The sequence below is a fragment of the Salmo salar genome, chromosome ssa18 (genome assembly GCF_905237065.1).
Source record: "Salmo salar chromosome ssa18, Ssal_v3.1, whole genome shotgun sequence".
In the NCBI taxonomy this organism is placed as follows: Eukaryota; Metazoa; Chordata; class Actinopteri; order Salmoniformes; family Salmonidae; genus Salmo; species Salmo salar.
Genome location: NC_059459.1, coordinates 1,550,563 through 1,572,900, shown reverse-complemented (window position 1 = coordinate 1,572,900; position 22,338 = coordinate 1,550,563).

Below are 22,338 nucleotides of genomic sequence, written 5' to 3'. Positions count from 1 at the left end.
CACTAAGTGTGGAATTCAGGCCAGACCACTGGTTTACAGGGCTGAAACGCCGTAGGTCCCACAACTCTCTTCGGACAGGGTGACTGGAGAGTTAGCAGTTCTATCCAAAAACCTTCCACAGTTCAGATGTCTGTGTCCCAGCCCATGGGAGGCTGCACATGATGTCTCTCTTGTATGTGCTTTGACATTTTTATATCTACCTCTGGAAATGCAACCTCTCCACGGTAAATTAATGTCTTTCAGAGAGTGATGCTGAGCTGAATTCTTGTTTTTCACCAACAGGTACCTATAAAGGTATATATACACACATAAGTTATGTCTGACTTTTATAAAATGTTCGAGTGCGAGGCAGGCAAAAACACATAAATATAATCTATACTTTACATCACATTAATGGGGATCTTGCTTGGCTCAGTGTGCCTCACGAGGTATCCTCTACAAACCCATTTACCAAACATTTAATCCAAACTCGTCAAATAAGAGGAACTGGTCAGTCAACAATTATATTTTCACCCTGGCAACTCTGTAGGAAGATCTACCATATGAACAAAATGTAGGTAATCCTGAATAACACAGTAATTCAGATGATGATAGATGTACAGTATGAATGCAAATTAGATTCCATTACTAAATAAACAGAAACTGTTTAACCTTCAATTAAATCTAATGTGAAGATGATTTTGCTGTCCAATGTGAAGGATCTCTCTCATATGCAATGCAGGCACAAACTAGCATTGCAAAACAGTTACACAGAAAACCTTACAGTGGCAATCTGCAGTTTAAACAACAACAAAGTGGTCACTCCGCCATTGTTTTGGTAATAACCCGAGGGGGCTGAAGAAATGTAAACTCTCAAATTCATTGACAGAGCTCTGGATGCAGGGACTCACCATCTATGACATGACAATTGTAGTATGACATTGGTACGACAGTTTAACTAAACTCATGAGGCTTATACTTCAAGAATCAATGGGTATATATCATGAATATAAAAGTCCAGGAATAAATGTACCAATCCCAGATTGACCCTTTAAACTTACATTAGTGGTAGCTATCAGAACAGGTGGTGGACAACATGATAAAGTATGGTATGGCTGATCATCTCCAAAGGGTCCCAAATAAGTAACAAGCCTCAACATGTCTGCACACAACACAGGCTCAGGCATGTCAAAAATACTATGCCAGTTGCTGGTGTATACATATATCTAATTTATGGGTGAGATCAAGTCAGGTTGAGGTTATGAAATTGGGTATAACTGTAAGTAATAAAAGTTAGTCTAAGGTAATAAAAGAGTTGACCCCAAAGCCCTGGGAAAAACTTTACTAGATGCCTTACCTTTTAAGAGGGATACAATAGCATTGTATGGCCAGAGGTAGCAGAGCGAGTAAGGGTTTGTCGTCGGTGAAGAGGCAGGGCACTTTGATCCCTGAAATTCCATATATTTTCCTTTGTTGATGACAGAAGTCCTTAAATGATTTTCAGTCAGAGTACCAGCATCGGAATCCCCTGACAGGCAACCATAACACACTCTCTCTCTCTCTCTCTCTTTCGTTCTTTCTTTCTTTCTTTCTTTCTTTCTTTCTTTCTTTCTTTCTTTCTTTCTTTCTTTCTTTCTTTCTTTCTTTCTTTCTTTCTTTCTTTCTTTCTTTCTTTCTTTCTTTCTATGCACATACACCCAAAAAATGTACACATATACAAATGAACACCCACGCAATAACACAATCCCACACAATCATCATAGGAATGATCCTTCATTTTAGGCCCCAGAATGCCTCATGAAATCAGATTCCCCTCCTTTGAAGTCTTGAGCCCATAATACCTACATGTGAAAATGTTGTTTTCCCTGTGCACTCAGAGCTGACAACAGACTCACCTCCATCACTGGCGCAAGAACTTCACTCCCATATATGACAACACCAAAGCCTGTGTATGCATCCCAAATGACACCCTATTCCCTACATTTGACTAGAGCCATGTGGGGTGCCATTTGGGACACAAACCATGTTACCTCACAGACGTCCACCCCACACATCCTGTTTGTGGCAGCATCCTCCATTGTTCATCTGTATCTACCTGAGCAGGTACACACTTTTATCACTCCCCACAATTTTCTTTCCATTCCTACGATTGTTATGAAGTTAACTGCCACAAGTATAAACCACCGTCTCAAGGCACACTAAAGGATCTTGGATGTACTGTTTTTGTTTTGTTACCATTGTTCTAATACTTTGTTGCTCCTTTGTGTCTATCTTAGGAAGCCGGAGAGGGGGAGGATGGAGGAAGAAGGGGAAGATGGAAAATATGCTGATACATGCCCAAGATAGAGAAGATGTATTAATAAAAAGAGGAAACAGTTCACTGCTGTTCATTGATCATCCCAAACTATTCTCAAAGGAGTGCAAAGGAAATGGTCATGTATTTGTGTATTGTGTCCAAGTGGTATGGGATGGGTTAAATAGACTAGAGGGACATGGGGAGTGGAGAGCCTTGCTAACGACAAAGAGAAGAAGGTACGTTGAAGGGACCAACACCCTGACTGATGTCACCCTAAGGAAGTCCTTTGAAGAGGATGGGGGCACAGAGACATCCAGGCAGTACAATGTGGTGTTGTGCACTCACAGCATCTTCAGGAGATGACTCTATCGCCTCGGGGAAAGAGGCACCACAATGCAGGATGGTTGTGATCACATTGTTTTGAGGATGCCCCCCATTCCCATCTGACATAGCTGGGAAAATAAAATGAAGGTAAACAAATGACTTAATTTAGCTTACCTGATCTTATATCTAGAAGATTCACAGGGTCACTGTTTCGGCAATCATGGGGTGGGTGATGGTTAATGGATAATCAACTGTCAACTTTGCATCTAAAGGTTGTGAAAAAAAGGCACATAGAATAATGTTTGGTCATATTTAAACTGATGGGACAGACATTGTAGCCTTGGGGCCTTGGGCAATGTAAGGAATCACAAGTGTTACAACGGTTGGCAATAGGGTGAGACTGCCATCCAGTGGAGAAAATGAGGCACATCAAATTACATTTTATAATCAGAACTGGTATTCTCTACCCCCCACCTCCTCCCCCCTCCCCTCTCTCTCTTATTTTTTTGGTTTGGCCAGGCCAAGTTGGCCATATGGCTAACAAGCAAGAGCCGGGTCAGAGGGAGTGGGGGCAACGTACCCGGTCCTATTATATAAAGGGATGTTCTCTGCGCGCCTTAGGGTTGAATTTGAATTTTATAAAACGATTAACAGTGTGCTGATGTTTCAGGAGGTACATTTTAGACATTTTTACATTTTAGTCATTTAGCAGACGCTCTTATCCAGAGCGACTTACAAATTGGTGCATTCACCTATAATATCCAGTGGAACAACCACTTTACAATAGTGCATCTAAATCAGGTATGGGGGCTAAGGGGTACAGCTGGAGAGGATGGGTTGGATGTAATGCGGTGCTGGATTGTGTATTGTTTTCTATTGTACTGTGTTGTTGTGTACTGTGTAATGTGATTGTGTTGTGGTTGTGGTGGCATGGGATACTTTTTTTATGGGTGTGTGTGTGGGGGGGGGTGTAATGAGGATGTTTCACTAAAGTAAGACAAAAAGTCAAAGTCTCTCCCTCCCGGTTAACATGTTGATTAGTCTCCTGCATTCCTGTTGTGTGATGATAACTTCAGATATCACTTTCAAAGAAGTCCCACCACTCTCTATGAGAGAACTAGACTAGGGGCTCTATTCAATCTGTATCGCTGAAGCGTTACAGATAGCGTGCTAGAAATATAAAGGTAATTTCCTATTGAGCCGACATCTGCAGCATTTACCTTGAATAGATCTTACTATATTATCAGATACCAATCTTCCTCTGCGAACAAGTGGTTGATTTTGGACATTTTTGCAACATCTCAGGATGTAGAGGAGGAAAGCGGTGAAACAGGTATATTCATTATATAACCTTATCATTTAATGTACTTGTCAGTTTAAGGGCACCAGTTTGGGAAATCATTTGTATTATATAGCAGACTGGGCTAGGCACCTCGAGGGGGTAAAAGGGGGCATTGCACCCTGTCATGACGTGGCCCTCTTTGGGGATAGCGAGTACCATCCCCCCACTCTCTACCATCCCCCTCTCTCTCTCCCCCACCCAGGTTCTGTTATTGCAGGTCATAAATTCCTCGAGAAGTCTCTCTCCTCATGGCCAGGCAGTATAGAGAGAGAAGGTTTCAGAGGAGAACAAAGGAACCTCTTCTCCATCATAGAACTTGAGAACTGAACAATGTCCATGTTTTGGAGAATGTGTACATGGTCGGGGGAGAATCCAGCTACGACCGGTCCATTTCGTTTAATGTTTGTGAAACTCATGAGAGACTATGCAGCCACATTACCATAACTCTGTTTATAGAAGAGTCTCAGTTCTGAGGCTTGCATCTAATTGTTGTATGAGTGAGCTGGAGTGAGTAGTCGTGCTGTACTTCGCTCCGCAGGTAATATTACATTTCATTACATTACAACGGAACGATTTGATTAGTGTAATGTTAGCTAGCTACATAGTTGTCTTTGCTGTCTTCGTATCAAAGATAAAGGTGTAGTTTAGAGAAACTATCTAGGTTAGCTAGCCAGCTATATTCGTTTGCAGCGACGCCATTTTCCAAACAAAGTCAACACCACAGCCACTGCTAGCTAGCCAACTTTACCAACTAGCAGTACTGTAGAAACGAAATACATTACAACGGAACGATTTGATTAGTGTAATGTTAGCTAGCTACATAGTTGTCTTTGTATAAAAGATAAAGGTGTAGTACAGAGAAACTATCGAGGTTAGCTAGCCAGCTGCATTTTCAAACAAAGTCAACAACGCAGCCACTGCTAGCTAGCCAACTTTACCTGCTAACAGTACTGTATCATTATAGTCAATAACATTTTTGCAATGTAAGCTTAACTTTCTGAACATTCGAGATGTTTAGTCCACTTGTGTAGCTAGGAGGACTGACTTTGGGTTAGCTAGCCAACATTTAATTACTTCTGAGTTATGAAAGGAACTAGACATGGACACGAATGATCTATTGGTAGTTTGTTGTAACCAAGTATTGGTGCTAACGTGTGTTATTGGATGCTAGCATGCTAGTTAGCTACGGCGTCATAGGATACGGTGCACTGGGTGGGTTTCACGGAAGAATACTGTACCAAGTTATCTAGCTGAATAAACTAAGTTTGAGCCTATTCCTGGAAACATTGAACCACTGTAGTTTACATCAATTATAATTTCTAAAGTGGAAGTTGGAAGAGTTATATTTGAGTGTTTCAGTGAAAGGTTAGTGAGGGAGGCCCTGCTCTCTCGCTTCCCCATTGTATAGTTCATTTTCATTCCAATCTCCTTTGCATTAGCGTAGCCTCTCCTGTAGCCTGCCAACTATGTGTCTGTCTATCCCTGTTATCTTCTCTCTGCACAGGCCACACAAAAGCTTCACACCGCGTGGCTGCTGCCACTCTAACCTGGTGGTCCCAGCGCGCACGACCCACATGGAGTTCCAGGTCTCCGGCAGCCTCTGGAACTGCCGGTCTGCGGCCAACATGCTACCCTCCAGTCCCTCAACTTCTTGGCGCTGACGGAAACATGGATTACCACAGAAAACACTGCTACTCCTACTGCTCTCTCCTCGTCTGACCACGTGTTCTCGCATACCCCGAGAGCATCTGGTCAGTGGGGTGGTGGCACTGGAATCCTCATCTCTTCCAAGTGGACATTCTCTCTTTCTCCCATGACCCATCTGTCTATCTCCTCCTTTGAATTCCATGCTGTCACAGTCACTAGCCCATTCAAGCTTAACCTGTTGGGGATAGGGGGCAGTATTTGCACGGCTGGATAAAAAACGTACCCGATTTAATCTGGTTACTACTCCTGCCCAGTAACTAGAATATGCATATAATTATTGGCTTTGGATAGAAAACACCCTAAAGTTTCTAAAACTGTTTGAATGGTGTCTGTGAGTATAACAGAACTCCTACGGCAGGCCAAAACCTGAGAAGATTTCAAGCAGGAAGTGGCCTGTCTGAGAAGTAGTGTTTCATCTTGGCTCTTTTTATTGAAGACTCAGGATCTGTGCAATAACGTGACACTTCCTACGTCTTCCATAGGGTCACGAATTGCGCCATGCTCGTCACCCTTATTTAGCCTTTAGGATAGTGTCTAGAACGCACGAACAAAACGCAGCTGTTTGGATAGAACGATGGATTATTTTGGACCAAACCAACATTTGTTATTGAAGTAGAAGTCCTGGGAGTGCATTCTGACGAAGACAACAAAGGTAATAACATTTTTCTTATAGTAAATCTGACTTTGATGAGTGCTAAACCTGCTGGGTGTCTAAATAGCTAGCCCTGTGATGCCGGGCTATCTACTGAGAATATTGCAAAATGTGCTTTCACCGAAAAGCTATTTTAAAATCGGACATATCGAGTGCATAGAGGAGTTCTGTATCTATAATTCTTAAAATAATTGTTATGCTTTTTGTGAACGTTTATCGTGAGTAATTTAGTAAATTCACCGGCAGTGTTCGGTGGGAATGCTAGTCACATGCTAGTCACATGCTAATGTAAAAATCTGGTTTTTGAGATAAATATGAACTTGATTGAACAAAACATGCATGTATTGTATAACATAATGTCCTAGGGTTGTCATCTGATGAAGATCATCAAAGGTTAGTGCTACATTTAGCTGTGGTTTGGGTTTATGTGACATTATATGCTAGCTTGAAAAATGGGTGTCTGATTATTTCTGGCTGGGTACAGAGTTTTTGGAAAAAGTGGTCACATAAAAAACTGAGGGAGATTTTACTGGAATTCTGTTAGCAAACTTTGCATTTGCACAGTTCTTCCAGAAAATCTGTTTTTGTAAATAGTTCAGTGTAAACTGTTATACAGTGGCTTGCGAAAGTATTCACCCCCTAGGCATTATTCCTATTTTGTTGACTTACAACCTGGAATTAAAATATATTGTTGGGGGGTTTGTATCATTTGATTTACACAACATGCCTACCACTTTGAAGAAGCAAAATATTGTTTATTGTGAAACAAACAAGAAATAAGAAGAAAAAAAAAGAAGTTGAGCGCGCATAACTATTCACCCCCCCAAAGTCAATACTCTGTGAGCTACCTTTTGCAGCATTTACAGCTGCACGTCTCTTTGGGTATGTCTCTATAAGCTTGGCACATCTAGCCACTGGGATTTTTGCCCATTCTTCAAGGCAAAACTGCTCCAGCTCCTTCAAGTTGGATGGGTTCCGCTGGTGTACAGCAATCTTTAAGTCATACCCGAGATTCTCAATTGGATTGAGGTCTGGGCTTTGACTAGGCCATTCAAAGACATTTAAAAGTTTCCCCTTAAACCACTTGAGTGTTGCTTTTGCAGAATGCTTAAGGTTATTGCCCTGCTGGAAGGTGAACCTCCATCCCTGTCTCAAATCTCTGGAAGACTGAAACAGGTTTCCCTAGAGAATTTCCATGTACATAGCACCATCCATCATTCACTCAATTCTGACCAGTTTCCCAGTCCCCGCCGATTATGGTGCCACCACCATACTTCACTGTGGGAATGGTATGCTCAGGGTGATGAGAGGTGTTGGGTTTGCGCCAAAAAGCAACATTTTAGTCTCATCTGACTAGAGTACCTTCTTCCATATGTTTGGGGAGTCTCCCACGCCAAAATTACAATCTTTGTCCCCATGTGCAGTTGCAAACCGTAGTCTGGCTTTTTTATGGCGGTTTTGGAACAGTGGCTTCTTCCTTGCTGAGCAGCCTTTCAGGTTATGTCAATATAGGACTCGTTTTACTGTTGATATAGATACATTTGTTAAAAAAAAATGTAAAAAATGTACATTTGTACCTGTTTCCTCCAACATCTTCACAAGGTCCTTTGTTGTTGTTCTGGGATTGATTTGCACTTTTGCTGAGTGGTTGAAAAACAAGTGTATGTAATCTGAACAAGAATAGACTGACGAGTTTCAGAAGAAAGTCATTGTTTCTGACCATTTTGAGCTTGTAATCAAACTCACAAATGCTGATGCTCCAGATATTCAACTAGTCTAATGAAGAGCAGTTTTATTGCTTCTGTAATCAGCACAAACGTTTTCAGCTGTGCTAACAGAATTGCAAAAGGGTTTCCTAAAGATCAATTAGCCTTTTAAAATGATAAACTTGGATTAGCTAACACAACGTGCCATTGGAACACAGGAGTGATGGTTAGTAATAATTGGCCTCTGTACGCCTATGTAGATATTCCATAAAAAATCTGCCGTTTATGGTCGTTTATGCTACAATGGTCATTTAGAACATTAACAATGTTTACACTGTATTTCTGATCAATTTGATGCCATATAAATGGTCAAAAAAGTGATTTTCTTTAAAAAACAAGGACATTTCTAAGTGACCCCAAACTTTTGAACAGTAGTGTATACTGAGATCTTGTGACACTTAGATTGCACACAAGTGGACTTTATTTAACTAATTATGTGACTTCTGAAGGTAATTGGTTGCACCAGATCTTATTTAGGTGCTTCATATGCACGTACCACTTTTCCATTTAGAATTTTTTGAAACAAGTTATTTTCTTTGTTTCACTTCACCGATTTGGACTATTTTGTGTATGTCCATTACATGAAATCCAAATAAAAATCTATTTAAATTACAAGTTGTAATGCAACAAAATAGGAAAAATGCCAAGGGGGATGAATACTTTTGCAAGGCACTGTACTTAGTAATTGTGCATGAAGTAGTATGCCTTGTTCAACTTTGAAATGTAATGTTTTTTGTTTGGCATACATTTTAAAGTGAAAAATCGGAGTCTCAGCACATTTGAATTCCTGTTGAATTGCCAGGCGTGGTTGTAGTATGGCTCTAATTTACCAATGAAAACATGAGTATAGGTTTCGTCCGACAGTTTTATAAATTCCAATCATTGAACCTGGATGGTCAGCTCCCAGCATATCATGCAGTGTAGTAACGACATGATTTGGCACGATGTTCATTGTTGTTTTACTAGCTAACGTTAGCTGGCTGGCTCCCTAGCTGACAGTGTTATTCGTATCCTACAGCTGTTTGCTTCACTAGTTAGAGCCTAATGTTAGCTAGCTAACATTGAACCTGGATGGTTAGCTCCCAGCAGATTCATGCAGGGTAGTGACGACATGATTTACCACTATGTTCATTGTTGTTTAACTAGCTAATGTTAGCTGGCTGGTACGTTAGCTAACGTTACGTGACGTGTGTGATCTTACATGTTGTTTGCCTAGCTAGGTTAATTGTTTACTTAGCTAGCTCCATGTCTTAAGCTAAAGTGTACATCACGAGTTGAATATGGCAGGTGTCAGTAAACGTCTGCAAAGAAGTGTAATGAAATTGTTGCCAGTAGAGCTGGTTAGGCTGTTTTCATGTTATCCATAGGTAAACAACTCATTGGCCAGAGCGTCAAGGTTGCGCTCTAAATGCTCCGAGGGCGAAACAAGATGGGTGGGGCTAGAGCTTAAGAGGGTGTGAATGATGCTGAATGGGTGTAGACAAAGAAGAGCTCTTCACTAGATACCAAAACATTCAAAGGCCATTTTCTCAAAAGTGTGAATACAAGTTTATCAACTTTCAAAGCAGAATTACTTTCCCATTGTTCCTCAACAATGCATTATGATATACAATGTTGTACTTCTAAGTCTCTACTTTTATCCAAGGTAAAAAAACACAATTTCAAATTTTGCTACATAAAACCGAATCCAGGTAGTGTGTCACATTTGTTGTGCATGCACACCCTAGAATATGCCAGAATTTAGTAAGAAATGTACACATGGCTGATAATGTCACGGCCGTCATATTGAGTAGACCAAGGCACAGCGGGGTGAGTGCTCATCTTTGACTTTATTAACCTGTTTGGGCTAGGGGGCAGTATTGAGAATTTTGGAAAAAATATGTGCCCATTTTTAACTGCCTCCTACACCAACTCAGAAGCTAGAATATGCATATTATTGTTCAGGTTTGGATAGAAAACACCCTAAAGTTTCTAAAACTGTTTGAATGGTGTCTGTGAGTATAACAGAACTCCTATGGCAGGCAAAAACCTGACAAGGTTTCATGCAGGAAGTGGCCTGTTTGACAAGGAGTCGTGCGTCTTGCATCTGTTTATTGAAGAGTAAGGATCTTAGCTGTAACGTGACAATTCCCAGGGCTCCAATAGGCTCTCAGGACCCGGGAAAATATTGAAGGTAGACGAGGCAGCCTCAGGCTGAAACAGATTATCACCTTATCCAAGTGTCCCATTAGGTGACAATGGAATGAGGCGCGTGCGCGATTAGCCCCCGTGGAGTATTTTAATTCGGCTGTTTAGTTTATTGCAGATTCCCGGTCGGAATATTATCGCTTTTCTACGAGATAAATGGCATAAAAATTGGTTTTAAACAGCGGTTGACATGCTTCGAAGTACGGTAATGGAATATTTAGACATTTTTTGTCACGCCATGCTCCATGCGCGCGACCGTGGATTACCATTCGTATAGTGTCTAGAACGCACGAACAAAACGACGCTATTTGGATATAACTATGGATTATTTGGGACTAAACCTACATTTGTTATTGAAGTAGAAGTCCTGGGCGTGCATTCTGACGAAGAACAGGAAAGGTAAGAACATTTTTCTTATAGGAAATGTTATTATGGTGAAGGCTAATCTTGCCGGGTGTCTAAATAGCTAGCCGTGATGGCTGGGCTATGTACTTAGAATATTGCAAAATGTGCTTCATCCGAAAAGCTATTTTAAAATCGGACATATCGAGTGCATAGAGGAGTAATGTATCTATAATTCTTAAAATAATTGTTATGCTTTTTGTGAACGTTTATCGTGAGTAATTTAGCAAACTGTTAGTAAATTCCCCGGAAGTATGCTTTTTCTGAACGTCACATGCTAATGTAAAAGCTGTTTTTTGATATAAATATGAACTTGATTGAACAGACATGCATGTATTGTATAACATAATGTCCTAGGTGTGTCATCTGATGAAGATCATAAAAGGTTAGTGCTGCATTTAGCTGTGGTTTGGGTTTTTGGTGACATTATATGCTAGCTTGAAAAATGGGTGTCTGATTATTTCTGGCTGGGCACTCTCCTGACATAATCTAATGTTTTGCTTTCGTTGTAAAGCCTTTTTGAAATCGGACAGTGTGGTTAGATAAACGAGAGTCTTGTCTTTAAATAGCTGTAAAATAGTCATATGTTTGAGAAATTGAAGTAATAGTATTTCAAACTATTCAAAAATCGCGCCACTGGATTAGACTGGCTGTTACGTAGGTGGGACGAATTCGTCCCGCCTAGCCCATAGAGGTTAAAAGAGAACACAAAACAAGAAAAAAATGCACGACAGCCAAACAGTCTTGCAGGCTTCACACAGCAGTGCAAAAACAACTTCCCACAAAAGACAGGTGGAAAAAGGGCTACCTAAGTATGGCTCCCAATCAGCAACAACGATGTACAGCTGTTCCTGATTGAGAGCCATACCCGGCCAACACAAAGAAATACACAACATAGAAAAAACATAGAAATACCTAAACATAGAACCATACCCAAAAACCCCGACAACACAAAACAAACACACCCCTGCCATGCCCTGACCAAACTACAATAACAAATAACCCCTTATACTTGTCAGGACTTGACAGATAAATGAGGCTATGTTTACATAGGCAGCTCAATTCAGATATTTTGCCCGATATTTGCATATCTGATATCCTGTCTAATCTTTTCCCTGATGAGTAAACAGCAAAAGAACACATGGAATCTGATGATTTTACCACCTCAACATGTGGATCTGAATCCTGACACAAACCCAATCCTTCATATGTGACCTCTGGCTGGAAGCAAATTTTATTTTGTACTCAGATGGTATTGTGCCGTCGCAACCTTCGCTCTCTCTCTCCCGCTACTCTCTCCTCCTCCATCCTATCATCTCTTCCCTCTGCTCAATCCTTCTCCAACCAATCTCCTGAATCTGCCACCTCAACCCTCCTCTCCTCCCTTTCTGCATCCTTTGACTCTCTATGTCCCCTATCCTCCCGGCCGGCTCGAACCTCCCCTCCTGCTCCGTGGCTTGACGACTCATTGCGAGCTCACAGAACAGGGCTCCGGGCAGCCGAGCGGAAATGGAGGAAAACTAGCCTCCCTGCGGACCTGGCATCTTTTCACTCCCTCCTCTCTAAATTTTCTTCCTCTGTCTCTGCTGCTAAAGCCACTTTCTACCATTCTAAATTCCAAGCATCTGCCTCTAACCCTAGGAAGCTCTTTGCACCTTCTCCTCCCACCTGAATCCTCCTCCCCCTCCCCCCCTCCCCCCTCCTCCCTCTCTGCGGATGACTTTGTCAACCATTTTGAAAAAAAGGTTGACGACATCCGATCCTCGTTTGTTAAGTCAAACGACACCGCTGGTCCTGCTCACATTGCCCTACCCTATGCTTTGACCTCTTTCTCCCCTCTCTCCAGATGAAATCTTGCGACTTGTGACGGCTGGCCGCCCAACAACCTGCCCGCTTGAACCTATCCCCTCCTCTCTTCTCCAGACCATTTCCGGAGACCTTCTCCCTTACCTCACCTTGCTCATCAACTCATCCTTGACCGCTGGCTACGTCCCTTCCGTCTTCAAGAGAGCGAGAGTTGCACCCCTTCTCAAAAAACCTACACTCGATCCCTCCGATGTCAACAACTACAGACCAGTATCCCTTCTTTCTTTTCTCTCCAAAACTCTTGAGTGTGCCGTCCTTGGCCAGCTCTCTTGCTATCTTTCTCAGAATGACCTTCTTGATCCAAATCAGTCAGGTTTCAAGACTGGTCATTCAACTGAGACTGCTCTTCTCTGTGTCACGGAGGCTCTCCACACTGCTAAAGATAACTCTCTCTCCTCTGCTCTCATCCTTCTAGACCTATCTGCTGCCTTTGATACTGTGAACCATCAGATCCTCCTCTCCACCCTCTCCGAGTTGGGCATCTCCGGTGTGGCTCACTCTTGGATTGCGTCCTACCTGACAGGTCGCTCCTACCAGGTGGCGATCATTCCATGATCTCGCCATCACGGTTGACAATTCCATTGTGTCCTCCTCCCAGAGTGCTAAGAGCCTTGGCGTGATCCTGGACAACACCCTGTCGTTCTCCGCTAACATCAAGGCGGTGACCCGATCCTGTAGGTTCATGCTCTACAACATTCGCAGCGTACGACCCTGCCTCACACAGGAAGCGGCGCAGGTCCTAATCCAGGCACTTGTCATCTCCCGTCTGGATTACTGCAACTCGCTGTTGGCGGGGCTCCCTGCCTGTGCCATCAAACCCCTACAACTCATCCAGAACGCCGCAGCCCGTCTGGTGTTCAACCTTCCCAAGTTCTCTCATGTCACCCCGCTCCTCCGCACACTCCACTGGCTTCCAGTTGAAGCTCGCATCTGCTACAAGACCATGGTGCTTGCCTACGGAGCTGTGAGGGGAACGGCACCTCCGTACCTTCAGGCTCTGATCAGTCCCTACACCCAAAGAAGGGCAGTGCGTTCATCCACCTCTGGCCTGCTCACCTCCCTACCTCTGCGGAAGCACAGTTCCCGTTCAGCCCAGTCAAAACTGTTCGCTGCTCTGGCACCCCAATGGTTAAACAAGCTCCCTCACGACGCCAGGACAGCGGAGTCAATCACCACCTTCCGGAGACACCTGAAACCCCACCTCTTTAAGGAATACCTGGGATAGGATTAAGTAATCCTTCTATCCCCCCCTACCCTCCCTCCCCAAAAAAGATATAAATGTACTATTGTAAAGTGGTTGTTCCACTGGATATCATAAGGTGAATGCACCAATTTGTAAGTCGCTCTGGATAAGAGCATCTGCTAAATGACGTAAATGTAAATGTAAATGATGGAGAACCCTTTCTTCCATCGATGGGAGAGGAGGCGTGGCTGCTCCTGCTGACTCCATAGCAGGTGCGGGATTCTGTCACAAATTGCTAGGAGTGGTGGTAGGAGTCAGGCGCAGAGAACAAAGGTAAGGAAATAATGAATTTATTTTTCCCGGTACAAAAACGTTCAACGCCAACACAACAGGCGCGTGAACAAAATGACCAACCCAGTAACAACGGGCACACAGTCCGGAAAGATAAATCACGGCGAATAGCCAGCACATCCAAAAAAGTACACTGACAGAAAATAATCCCGCACAAACCTGGGCGGGCTAAGCAGGTTTAAATAAACACAAATCAATAAGGAACAGGTGCAACCGAAAAGGAAAAAGGGATCAGCGGCGGCTAGTAGGCCGGCGACGACGACCGCCGAGCGTCGCCCGAGCAGGCAGGGGAGCCACCTTCGGTGGGAGTTCTTGACAAGATCACTGATGTCATTATTTGAATTTGTATTTTTCCAAGTTCCCAGTTGTTTTGAATGCAGCATAAGACTCAAATGAACAAAGTCAAAGATAGCTGACTGCGCCCCTTGCCCGGAAAATATCAACTTAGTTCGGTCACTTTTCAGCATATTACAAATCTGCATGAGCTTGTTACAGTGTATACAAGAACCGGAGCACATGATTTTTTTTCTACTTTTATTTAACTAGGCAAGTCAGTTAAGAACAAATTCTTATTTTCAATGACGGCCTAGGAACTTGACAAATTGTTTACAGTTTTTGACCAATAACAAAGCAAATAAAATGTTACCACCTCACAGATCATCATCCAAATAAAAGCCTACTGCCTAGCCTAGCTGTAGGGCGAACATGGTTGCCAGATTTGGTTGAAAGCATTTTAGTGGGGCTTGTAGGGGGGGGTCATTTCACTTGTGGGGGGTTTCAGGTGCATGGGGGGGTGGAAATGGGGCAAGGTATCGTGGGGGGATCTGATGGAGGAAATATGACTTTGATGGGGGATTTATCAATAAATGGGGGGCAAACACAGGAGAAGTTTATTAACGGAATAAAATGTAAACCCCTGGAAAGGAGGTCTGAGCTGTCAACCCAGAGTAACCATAGTTGAAATCTAAGTCAGTCCTGACAGAAAAACGTAACTCTTGACAGAAACTGATAGCCATTAAGTATAGAGATAATGTCTGATTTCAAACAGAAATGCCTCACTGATGAGGAGATACAAGAACTATTTAGTAATTCTGATGAAGAATCTGTGTATGAGAGTGAGTCGGATCAATCAGATAGTGACGAGGAGTATCTGCCCCCCAACCTTCTGGACTGTAAGTGTGAGGAAAATGGTGCCCTTCCCAACTTTGTAGGCAATGAACATCCCTCACCTCCCCAAGATTCTGGTGCTGCTGTCAATCTTGTAGGAAGTGAGGGAGAAGTTGAAGTTGAGTAGGATGGTCCCCACTGCTGGAGATCCTGTCACTTCACACCATCAGAGATAGACTTCAATGACACCCTGTCTGGCGTAAAAAGCACCCTGCCTACCCTCTCAGAGTCAGAATGTTTAAAAAATGTTCCTGGATGAGGAATTGGTGGAGAGTGTGGTGCAGGAAACCAACAGGTATGTCCATTATCATATTACAGAAAAACCCAACCTCTCTTCAAATGGATCAAAATTCAGAATGCCTTTAGCCTACTAAATATGCATATTTGTTTGCAGGTATTCTCATGAACTGAAAGAGAAGATGGGTGAACATTATCATCAGTGAAATATATACCTTCCTGGTCACAGTGCTGTTGAAAGGGCTAGTGAAGAAGGGCTCTGTGAGGGACTACTGGACAACTGACCCCATGCTGCAGACCCCTTTTTTCCCAACCCTTTTCTCCCAGAACTGCTTCCTTGTCTTGCTGAGAACGCCACTGCCAACCTCGCTGACCCGTTCACAAAATTAGGTATGTCCTGGGCAGCTTCACCAGGGCATTTGGAAGAGTGTTTGTTCCTCACAAGGACTTGTTCATTGATGAGTCTCTCATGGCTTGGAAAGGAAGGCTTGCATTCCGCCAATACATCCCATCAAAGCGCCACAGATTTGGAGTCAAGTTCTTTGTTTTATATAACTGACTGACAGGATATGTACAGGACCTGATCATCTACACTGGCGCCACCACAGATATAAGGCATTTTGAGGGTCTCGGCATATCTGGATCAGTGGTGATCCCATGATGCAGATTTACCTCAGAAAGGGGCACACTGTATTTGTGGACAACTGGTACAGTAGACCTATTATTTTCCAGTACCTTTTGAGGGAGAACACAGGGGCCTGGCACAGAGAGATCCAACAGGAAGGGGATGACAAAATTTAAAAAGAAAATGAGCAAGGGGGAGTTCCAAACAAACAGGGAGATAATGGCAGTGAAGTCGCACAACAAACGCAAAGACCATGTTCTGTCCACTGTGCACACCCCCAAAATGTCGGAAACAGGAAAATTGGATTTATGTCAACGGAGAGAGGAATATGAAGCCAGACGTTGTCTTGGATTACAACAAGAAGATAAGAGCAGTTGACAAAGTGGACATGCAGAACGGTTTTGTTGAGTGTGCCAGAAAGACCCTTAAATGGCATAAGAAGCTATTTTTCCAGCTAATAGATATAGCCCTCGTCAATGGCCATATTGTCCACCGGCAGGTCATAGGACAGGTGATCTCATACCAGCAGTACAGGATAAACCTGAAGCGGCAGCTTCTTGAGGACCACCACACTCCTCGTCATCGTCCGTCTGCTGGGGGCCGGCCTGCCTCTGAAAATCCTCTACACCTCACTGGATCCCACGTTCCAAGTGATATCCCTCAGAATACCCTTCAAGGAAAAAGCACAAAGAGGCCTTGCAAGGTCTGTCTACAATCTACCCGAAGACAGAAATAAAGGAAGTTGACCAAATACATGTGTGAGCCATGTGACACAGCCTTGTGTGCAGTTCCTTGATTTGGCAAGTACCACACCCTGAAGCACTACTATGTGGAAGTAGGTTTATAGTGACTGATACAATTGTTACTTTATGCTGATATTTAAAAAATATATAATTGTAAAATGTATTGACATTTATGAGTTGAGGTGTTTGATGGGGGGGATTGGAGAAATGTTCCCCAAAAAATAGATGTTTACCTGAAATGAAATACTTTGTTTGACTGAAACAAATTCAAATACAAAATATTTCTGAAATAAAAAAGAACAAGAAAAGTATGTAGTCTACAATTGTAAAATGTATTGAAATGTATGACTTGATGTGTTTGATGGATAGTGGGTGAGGCAGGATTGGAGAAATGTAAAAACAATAATAAAAAAAACACTAAATAAGATAGAAATGTAACATGTTTGTTTACTTGGTTGGACTCCTGGGCTCCATTTCTGAAATAAAACAGAAAAATAAATGTATGAAATCAACTTTTGTTATTCCTTGATTTGTAATGCATTCTCACAATTATGTTTTATCATTTGGCCATTTAGAGGGCATTATCAATTAATTGTAAGACCTGTCATAAACATGTATGATCCCTTATAATGTCTTGTTATCATCAAATAATAATCTTTAGAAAACACAATTTTTTTATCAAGTTGAAAGCCTGATAACCTCTAGGGGACCCCCTTCCCGTTCTTATCCCGGTAACGGGATTGCTTGACAAGATAGAAAAATCTAATAATTTCAATTTCTCAAACAATCAAATATTTTACACCATTTGAAAGATAACCTCTCTAGGCTAGGCGGGACGAATTCGTCCCACCTACGTAACAGCCACTGCTATCTGGTGGCGCGATTTTCAAAACCTTAAAAATCCTATTACTTCAATTTCTCAAACATATGACTATTTTACAGCCATTTAAAGATAAGACTCTCGTTAATCTAACCACACTGTCCGATTTCAAAAAGGCTTTACAACGAAAGCAAAACATTAGATTATGTCAGCAGAGTACCAAGCCAGAAATAATCAGACACCCATTTTTCAAGCCAGCATATTATGTCACCAAAACCCAGAAGACAGCTAAATGCAGCACTCACCTTTGATGATCAGGATCATCAACACAGGGACCGGCGCAGATCCTAATCCAGGCACTTGTCATCTCCCGTCTGGATTACTGCAACTCGCTGTTGGCTGGGCTCCCTGCCTGTGCCATTAAACCCCTACAACTCATCCAGAACGCCGCAGCCCGTCTGGTGTTCAACCTTCCCAAGTTCTCTCACGTCACCCCGCTCCTCCGCTCTCTCCACTGGCTTCCAGTTGAAGCTCGCATCCGCTACAAGACCATGGTGATTGCCTACGGAGCTGTGAAGGGAACGGCACCTCCATACCTTCAGGCTCTGATCAGGCCCTACACCCAAACAAGGGCACTGCGTTCATCCTCCACTGGCCTGCTGGCCCCCCTACCTCTGAGGAAGCACAGTTCCCGCTCAGCCCAGTCAAAACTGTTCGCTGCTCTGGCACCCCAATGGTGGAACAAGCTCCCTCACGACGCCAGGACAGCGGAGTCAATCACCACCTTCCGGAGACACCTGAAACCCCACCTCTTTAAGGAATACCTAGGATAGGATAAAGTAATCCTTCTAACCCCCCCCTTAAAAGATTTAGATGCACTATTGTAAAGTGGTTGTTCCACTGGATATCATAAGGTGAATGCACCATTTTGTAAGTCGCTCTGGATAAGAGCGTCTGCTAAATGACTTAAATGTAATGTAAAAATGTAATGATCTTCATCAGATGACAACCCTAGGACATTATGTTATACAATACATGCATGTTTTGTTCAATCAAGTTCATATTTATATCAAAAACCAGCTTTTTACATTAGCATGTGACGTTCAGAACTAGCATACCCCCCGCAAACTTCCGGGGGAATTCGCTAACATTTTACTAAATTACTCACGATAAACGTTCACAAAAAGCATAACAATTATTTTAAGAATTATAGATACAGACCTCCTCTATGCACTCGATATGTCCGATTTTAAAATAGCTTTTTTGGTGAGAGCACATTTTGCAATATTCTAAGTACATAGCCCAGGCATCACGGGCTCGCTATTTAGACACCCGGCAAGTTTAGCACTCACCATAATCATATTTACTATTATAAAAATGTCATTACCTTTTGTTGTCTTCGTCAGAATACACACCCAGGACAGCTACTTCAATAACAAATGTTGGTTTGGTCCAAAATAATCCATCGTTATATCCGAATAGCGGCGTTTTGTTCGTGCGTTCCAGACACTATCCGAAATAGTAAAGAAGTGTCACGCGCTTGGCGCAATTCGTGACAATAAAATTCTAAGTATTCCATTACCGTACTTCGAAGCATGTCAACCGCTGTTTAAAATCAATTTTTACGACATTTTTCTCGTAGAAAAGCGATAATATTCCGACAGGGAATCTCCTTTTCGGCAAACAGAGGAAAAAATCCCAAAGGCGGGGGCGGTCGGGGTCACGCGCATAAGCTAGTGTCTCTTGATAGGCCACTTGAGAAAGGCGATAATGTGTTTCAGCCTGGGGCTGGAATGACGACATTCTGTTTTTTCCCGGGCTCTGAGCGCCTATGGACGACGTGGGAAGTGTCACGTTAGAGCAGAGATCCTTAGTAAATGATAGAGATGGAAAAGAAGTTCAACAAATGGTCAGACAGGCCACTTCCTGTAAAGGAATCTCTCAGGTTTTGACCTGCCATTTGAGTTCTGTTATACTAACAGACACCATTCAAACAGTTTTAGAAAATTTAGGGTGTTTTCTATCCATATGTAATAAGTATATGCATATTCTAGTTACTGAGTAGGAGTGGTAACCAGATTAAATCGGGTATGTTTTTTATCCAGCCGTGTCAATGCTGCCCCCTAGCCCTAACAGGATAAACATCTCCTTAATCCAACCACGTTGTCCGATTTCAAAAAGGCTTTACGGCGAAAGCATAAAGTTAGATTAACCTCTCTGGGCTAGGCGGGACGAAATCGTCCCACCTACGCAACAGCCAGTGTAATCCCGTGGCGCGATTTTCAAATACCTTAGAAATGCTATTACTTCAATTACTCAAACATATGACTATTTTACACCATTTTAAAGACAAGACTCTCGTTAATCTAACCACACTGTCCGATTTCAAAAAGGCTTTACAACGAAAGCAAAACATTAGATTATGTCAGCAGAGTAACCAGCCAGAAATAATCAGACACCCATTTTTTAAGCTAGCATATAATGTCACAAAAACACAGAAGACAGCTAAATGCAGCACTAACCTTTGATGATCTTCATCAGATGACACACCTAGGACATTATGTTAGACAATACATGCATTTTTTGTTCTATCAAGTTCATATTTATATCAAAAACCAGCTTTTTACATTAGCATGTGACGTTCAGAACTAGCATACCCCCCTTCAAACCTACGGTGAATTTACTAAATTACTCACGATAAACGTTCACAAAAAACATAACAATTATTTTAAGAATTATAGATACAGAACTCGTTTGTGCAATCGAGGTGTCTGATTTTAAAATAGCTTTTCGGTGAAAGCACATTTTGCAATATTCTGAGTAGATAGCCCAGCCATCACGGCTAGCCATTTAGACACCCACCAAGTTTAGCCCTGACCAAACTCCGATTTACTATTACAAAAGTTTGATTACCTTTGAAGTTCTTCGTCAGAATGCACTCCCAGGACTGCTACTTCAATAACAAATGTTGGTTTGGTCCAAAATAATCCATCGTTATATCCAAATAGCGGCGTTTTGTTCGTGCGTTCACGACACTATCCGAAGTGTAAATAAGGGTCACGAGCATGGCGCAATTCGTGACAAAAAAATTCTAAATATTCCATTACCGTACTTCAAAGCATGTCAACCGCTGTTTAAAATCCATTTTTATGCCATTTTTCTCGTAAAAAACGCAATAATATTCCGACCGGGAATCTGCGTTTAGGTAAACAGAGGAAAGAAAACAAAGCATTCGGTCGACGCGGGCATGCGCCTGAGTCTCACAGTACTGTAACCAGCCACTACCCAAACGCGCTACTTTTTTTCAGCCAGAGCCTGCAAAGCCACGATTCAGCTTTTTGCCGCCTTCTGAGAGCCCATTGGAGCCGTAGGAAGTGCCACGTAACAGCAGAGATCCTTTGTAATTGATAGAGATAATCAAGAAGGGGAAGAAATTGTCAGACAGGCCACTTCCTGCATGGAATCTTCTCAGGTTTTGGCCTGCCATATGAGTTCTGTTATACTCACAGGCACTATTCAAACAGTTTTAGAAACTTTAGGGTGTTTTCTATCCAAAGCCAATAATTATATGCATATTCTAGTTACTGGGCAGGAGTAGTAACCAGATTAAATCGGGTACGTTTTTTATCCAGCCGTGTCAATACTGCCCCCTAGCCCTAACAGCTTATGTTAGGAGAGTACATAGACAAAAAAATTACACACAGCCATTTTCAATGCAAGGACAGGCGTCACCAAAAGCAGAAAACCAGCAAAAATTATGCACTAACCTTTGACAATCTTTATCAGATGACACTCCTAGGACATTATGTTAGACAATACATGAGTTTTTTGTTCTATCAAGTTCATATTTATATCTAAAAACAGCATTTTACATCGGCACGTGACGTTCAGAAAATGTATTTCCCCCAAAACTGCCAGTGAATCATCACTACAATTTACAAAAATACTCGTCATAAACGTTGATAAAATATTAAACTGTTATTCAAAGAATTATAGATTAACATCTCCTGAATGCAACTGCATTGACAGATTTCAAAATAACTTTACTGGGAAAGCACACTTTGCAATAATCTGAGTACTGTGCTCAGAAAAATACACTACGCAATACAGATAACCGCCATTTTGGAGTCATCTAAATGCATAAATAGCATTAGAAATATTTACTTACCTTTAATAATCTTCATCAGAAGGCACTTCCAAGAATCCCAGGTCCACAACAAATGTTGTTTTGTTCGATATAATTTATGTCCAAATAACTCCTTGTTGTTCGCGCATTCAGTTCAGCTACTCCGAATGTAGGAAGCACGCGGACAATGTCACGACGAAAAGTTAAAAAAATTATCTATTTACGTTCGTTCAAACATGTCAAACGTTGTATAGCATCAATCTTTAGGGCCTTTAGAACGTGAAGATTCAGTAATATTTCAACCGGACGGTTCCTGTGTCTTGAAAAACATTTTGCAACAGAGGATACTCCCTCATGAACGTGCACCAATGAACTGATATCCTTCCCGGGGTCACCAACTTCCCTGCCTTCTCATTCGGTCTCTGTCCATCGTAGACGCCTCAAGCAACTTTCTAAAGACTGTTGACATCTAGTGGAAGCCTTAGGAAGTGCAAAATGAATCCTTAGTCACTGTGTGTTCCATTGGCAATGACTTGAAAATAGTACAGCCACAAGATTTTCATTT